Below are 6,325 nucleotides of genomic sequence, written 5' to 3'. Positions count from 1 at the left end.
TAGATTTTTGCTATCAAGTCATCTTGCAGACGGCAGCATTTTTCCCTTGGAGACTGAATAATTAAGAGTAAATTAATACACTATCTGACAACTTTTTGTCAGATGTTTTCTTCCACTTTGAAGGGAGGGTTTAAAATATGAGGAATAAATGCTGTCTTAAAATACCTCTCCACACAGTAATTCTACACATTTGTCTTCAAGAGAGAAGACCTAGTCAAGTTAATTATTATTTGCATAAAAAAACAAGTCCTTAAAAATGGCTTGTGTCCTTGATCCTACAAGCACTTACAGACATTGTTATCAGTTCAATTTAGTTTATTTAGCTTGCACAGTTGCTCAAGGTTAAGCCTCTTCCCAGGCATTTATAGGATTGGAGCCTCAGCTTGTGTGTGCTAAATGGAAAAACATCATTTTACAGAATTGTTCCTCATCGAAAACCTTTGTGTACCAAATAGTATTTTTCTAGAAAATTCACCCAAACCCACCTGTTTTTCTTGATTTTGTAACAGAAATGAAATTACTTTGCCGTGCAGAGAGTCGTCGTCATCTTCCTCTTGCTCTTCTTCCTCTTCCTCTTCCTTTTCTTCCTCTTCTTCCTCTTCTTCCTCCTCTTCTTCTCCTTCTCCTTCTCCTTCTCCTTCTCCTTCTCCTTCTCCTTCTCCTTCTCCTTCTCTTCTGTCTTTTTAAGTCTAAAGGAAAAATGTTTTGATAAGGGAAGATGGAAGGGACGGAGGGTAACATCAGAGCCAATACTGAACACTGAAAATATTGTTACTGAAAATACTGTGTTTGGCATGTATGTGTATATATGTATGTATTTCACACATCTTAACTATTTCTAATTTTTCCCATGAAACATACCACTTTTTGTCAATCATTTATAAACTGGGATAAGCTATGCAGAGCATGTGTAATAACTTGAGGTGTGCTGTATAATATGTCAGTATTCTGTTTGTTTATCCCCAAAGGGGATGGTTTATCCATGAAAAAATATGTTTCCTACAGTGTTTCCATCACCCTTTGGGTATTTTTTATTTAAAAAAAAAAATCATTTTTTAACTTATTGTAAAGCTTTCAAAATAAGTCACAAGATCATGGCTCTCAGAAGGACAATGCATCCCCAGGTGCATTACTTGATAACCTGGGAGGCTGCTCCACAGCTGTGAAGACAGTTGCCTGTGGAGTTCTAACAGATCAAGATTCAGCTGCTCCTTAAACATCTCTCTGACACTGAAACCACAAGAAGAATAAGGAAAAGGGAGGTTGGTGAGGTTAAGGTAGTTCTTATAGTTGGCTTTGATTTCCCAGTCCTCCCAAATGTCTTTAAAAAGAAAGTAAACTGAACAGAAAGACCCTAAACAGTAACTTTTCTTAGAGGAAATTGTAAATCCATGTAGAGAGCCTGAGTCTGTGTTCACCTTAGGACTTCAGAGCACTGAAGTCAAGCATGTGTTGACATGACCTTGAGAGTGAAGAAAATGCGTGGGCTTTGTGGTAAATGAACACACCTCTGCTGTGCTCCTGCTTCCGCCTACTTCAGCTCTTTTTTCAATAGCAGACTCATCATCAGGGGCTTCCCTTACTATTGCTCACAGAGGCAAAAGCTCCTTTTTCTGACAGCAGCACAGAGCTCTGAAGGCAATGACTGGAGAAGGAACATGGATGAAACTGTTCTAGAAACTCTACATATTTGCATCTAAATGCTGTTTGCACCAGGGCCTGGTTCTCCTCTGCTGCAGAAGACATTGAAGTGAGGAGCAGATGGCAGAAAGAGCTGGCATTTTACCTCCATGGCAAGGTACATCCACTAGCCATCAATCCCCCACCTGTAAACAAATACTGTAATTCTGGAGGCTTGACAAGGCATGATGACTCTCTTCCAGCTCTTAATCTGGCAAGTTGGTCTCAGGATGAAAGCCATGCCAGGAGTGGGATCAGGTTATTTTGCAATTTAGAGTCAACTTGAGTTAGGCATGTCACCTACAGGTCAAAAAAGACATTCCTTGTAATGTTCATGAAAGCTAATTACTTGCTTTGGTGTTGTTTGAGGTTTTTTTTGATCACCACCATTTACTTTGCTTCAGCCTTCAGGATCTTCAGGCATGTAAATGAGAGGTCTGCTGTTTCGCAGTGTTTGAACAGTCATGTTTTTTTGCAGGCTTAGGGAAATAACTGTCAGGTTTGCTTTATAAACAGGACTAAGGAGTTCACCTTGGTTTGTAATTGGCATAGAAAGATTGATTTTCAGGATGAAGATTCAGTAGCCAAAGGTATGACTTCCAAGCTTGACTGCTTGGTTTTTACATAGGTTTTCACTTGCTAGAAAGCAAATTAAACTCCTGAGTTTGAGGGCCAGGGAGGAGGAATGATATAACATCCTTATCAGGTCATTTGGAAATGTTTGGATATTTGACCATCTACTCTGCAAACAGAGAGACAGAGCAAGTAGGCATTAGGGAAGAAGGATAAATAACTTTTTCCCACTGACTCTAATTGCATGTGCTGCACAACTGTCAGCTGTTAAGGATAAAATTTATGCAAAATTCCATAGGATTCTCACCAGTTGAAAAGGGCTGGTGAAGTGTAAAAGCATGATTTTTAAAATTATCCTACCAGAATGCATCCATTTGTTTAGGCATTTGCATTCAGCAGCACAAGTTATCCAGTAGCCTAAAAAGTCCATGTGTTTAGAAGTGTTTACGTGGTCCAAGGACCATAATAGTGCCATGAGTGGAAAACAGTCAATGACAACTTATTTACATGTGTTTGTGATTTTGTCATGAGCCTTGTCCTGATGTATGTTCCCTCAGCTCCTCCAGTTAGCATGGTATTGGACTCCCCCTCTAAGCAGCCACTGATCTTTCATGACTGATCTTTCATGAGCTTGCAGGAAGCTCATTGTCCCAGGCCTCTACCACTGTCAAATTTGGCTGGAATTGCCCACTGAGTGCAAAAGCTACTGGAAGAAACCATCACATTTAAAGAGCTGCTGTTCTTGCACAACCTCAGTTTCCTTAGAAACTGAAGATTGCTAATACATGTTATAATCAGTCTTGCTGTAAATATGTTACATGAGCATTTTTTCCCCCAATATTTTATGTAAAAATATGCAATTACATACTAACTTCTTTATGACAGCCTTGCATAGAATCATAGAATCATAAAATCACAGAATGTTAAGGGCTGGAAGGGACCTAGAGTGCATCTAGTCCAACACCCCTGCCAAAGCAGGATCACATAGGGCAGGCCACACAGGAACTCATCCAGGTGGGTCTTGAAAGTCTCCAGAGAAGCAGGCTCCACAACCTCTCTGGGCAGAAAAAAAATAAATATATATATTAAAAAAAAAAAAAATATAAAAATATATAAAAAAACCCATATATATATATTGGTTTTTTTGGTAGTAAAACAGATTCTGGTTTGTAAGCACATTTTTAAGCCCTGGATAGCTGCTGGCAGAAGAGCACACAGGCCTTTCCCCTGAGGGCTAGGTTGCTGTACTGCCTAACCTCCGTAAAAAAGTGTTTTAGAGAGACAAAAGCATTTAATGTTCTCTCTCACTGCATCTTTCCCTGTCTCCAACCAAATGCACAGGTACTCAGTTTGTACCATTTGCTAAAGTATTCACTTGCAGATTATACATAATTTCTGAAAAATTGTCTAAGCTTTTAATATTACCAAAAAATGCCTCAACTTTCTCTACAAATACTTATTTTTTGCATGACAGAGATAGAAATACACCACCCAATTGGCTGAATCCAATATTTTGACAGAATTGTCATCCAAACACTCATCACTATGACACTTTCCTTACTTTTTTTCACACCAAGTAGGGTTAGTCTGAGGCACACTGGTAATGTGAATAATTGCAGTGTGGGAGAATCTGAGGTTCAAAGCCAATCTTGTTATCTTGCTGTGTGAGTGCTGGTTGTTAACACTTGCTGTGGTTTCCTATAGTGTGCGAGAATACTAATTGCTTTAGGAGCATTTATATGTTCTGGTTTTCTCTGTTTTAAAAGGAAACTAGAAATGTAAAAGTATAATCATCAGAGGCAAATTGGACAGCACTTCTGCAATCAAATGTAAACACAGTCTTGCAAAGGTAGTTTTAGGAAGTATTTCAAGCTTTGTTCACTCAGATAGCCTTCTCAAGAGCTAAAGTACAGCTTTTTTTTTTTTTTTTCTGCACAATTGAGTCTTAAATATTGCATCAAGACACAACAAAGCAGGTTTTACTAGTCCTATAATACTGCTGAAGATCGTTTTGAAAACAGCAGATTTGCCATCAGCCACCCAAGGCATCTGTTAATTGACCAATTAAAAAAAATGGGAGTATTTTAATTCCATTAGACTACAGTTGTCTGGTTCTTTAGGGTAAATTAATTTTAACAATTTAATTTCATTTTTTCCCTTCATATAACCTCTAGGCTGTTGCAATGAATTGTTTTCTTCTAATACAAGTGTGAAAGAAAATGAGACCATATCATAGAAACAGCATTTAAATGCATTTTAACTGTTGCAGTTATTTAAGACTTACATTAGTTTTAAATTGTGCTGTGTTACATATTTTAACCTTTTTGTTCCCTGACTGCTTTTTTAAACAGCACTTTTCGCCATTCTTATATTTTCATTATCCACACTCACCACCTTCTTAAATTCTTATAAGTTGTTTCTTGCTAAAATGTCACCTCAAATCAGTGACAACAGCTATCTTCAAAGGGGATGTGCAGTGTCTGAATGGCATCTCCTTAACCCTGAATAATTTCCCAGTCTTATTTTCTTTTCTGAAAAATATACTTTTTTCTATGAACAAGTCAATATGATCCATTTTGTCTCCGTTTGACACCATCAAGTACTATTTTTATGGACAAATTTTGGCTTGTTTTAAAATAAACCATCTTCACTACACAGGCACAAAGCAGGTGGAACATAACTTCACCTTTAGTATTTGGCATACTTTGTGTGAGAAACAGAGCACAGAAGTTGTGGGAAGAGATGTCAGCTTAGCACTGGTGGATGTGACACACTGAAGCTGGTAAGAGGTTGTCACAGTTTGACTCAGGTCCGACAACACTGCTCTCGATCCCCTCCCCCCAACCCAGGTAGGGAAGGAGAGAGAGAAAAAGAGAGAGACTTGGCTGGATTGAAAACTAAACTACACAGCTTTAATTAAAACACTAATGAATGATACAAGAAAATATATACAATTATGTACAAATATATTCAGGTGTAGGCAAAAGCCTCTCGCCTCCCCCCACCCCAGCAACTCCCACAGCACTTCCCTGAACTGGGAAGAGTCCCGAGGAATCCCGGAGCTGCTGCTGGAGAAAGCAGAGAGTTATGGGGGTCAGGAGATCTCGAGCCTAAGGGTCGACGGTGATGGATGAGCAGAGTCCTCCCTGGACGCCAAGTCTTTCTTCTCTATACCCCATTCGCTTTGAAAGAAGGGGTTCAGTGTGTTTAGTATGCCTCTGTCACTGATCTCAGAGATGTACCTGCTTACACAAACTAACTTTCTACATAACTTGCTTCTTTGATCTGCATACTTTTAGAGAATGCAAGCAGCCAGTGCTGCTACCATAAAAAGAACATTTTGGGTATACACTGAGGATTTTATCTTACATGTTCCTTCTCAAGAGCAATTACCGAACATGATTTGCAAGAGATACTTTCTTTTCTTGAAGGACCAAGGCCTTCACGTTAAATATACTTTAAAAAACATTTGACATTTGATCCATGAGTCATCTTAGTTTAATTAGTTTTGCCATATATTATGATGCCTTTATTTAAAATAAAAATTGCTCGGATGGATATCTGTGCTAGAACCGAGTCTTTTTGCTGACCTGTCTTGTGGCTGTCATCAGGAAACCAAGAATTTCCAAGTGTTTTTAATTATTAATTTTCCCATTTAATAATGTTATTAAATTATTAGTTATAATGTATTTATTAAACTTTCAATCTTGTGTGGATGAAGAAGCAAGTCAGTTTGCTCTTCTTACTGAGCCAAAGAGTACCGCTGTCACCGTTTGACTCAGGTCCGACAACAATGCTCTCGATCCCCCCTCCCCCCAACCCAGGTAGGGAAGGAGAGAGAGAAAAAGAGAGAGACTTGGCTGGATTGAAAACTAAACTACACAGCTTTAATTAAAACACTAATGAATGATACAAGAAAATATATACAATTATGTACAAATATATTCAGGTGTAGGCAAAAGCCTCTCGCCTCCCCCCACCCCAGCAACTCCCACAGCACTTCCCTGAACTGGGAAGAGTCCCGAGGAATCCCGGAGCTGCTGCTGGAGAAAGCAGAGAGTTATGGGGGTCA

Source organism: Chaetura pelagica, unplaced genomic scaffold (assembly GCF_000747805.2).
Source record: "Chaetura pelagica isolate M959 unplaced genomic scaffold, ChaPel_1.0 scaffold82, whole genome shotgun sequence".
Classification (NCBI taxonomy): domain Eukaryota; kingdom Metazoa; phylum Chordata; class Aves; order Apodiformes; family Apodidae; genus Chaetura; species Chaetura pelagica.
Note: the sequence above shows the minus strand (reverse complement) of the source record.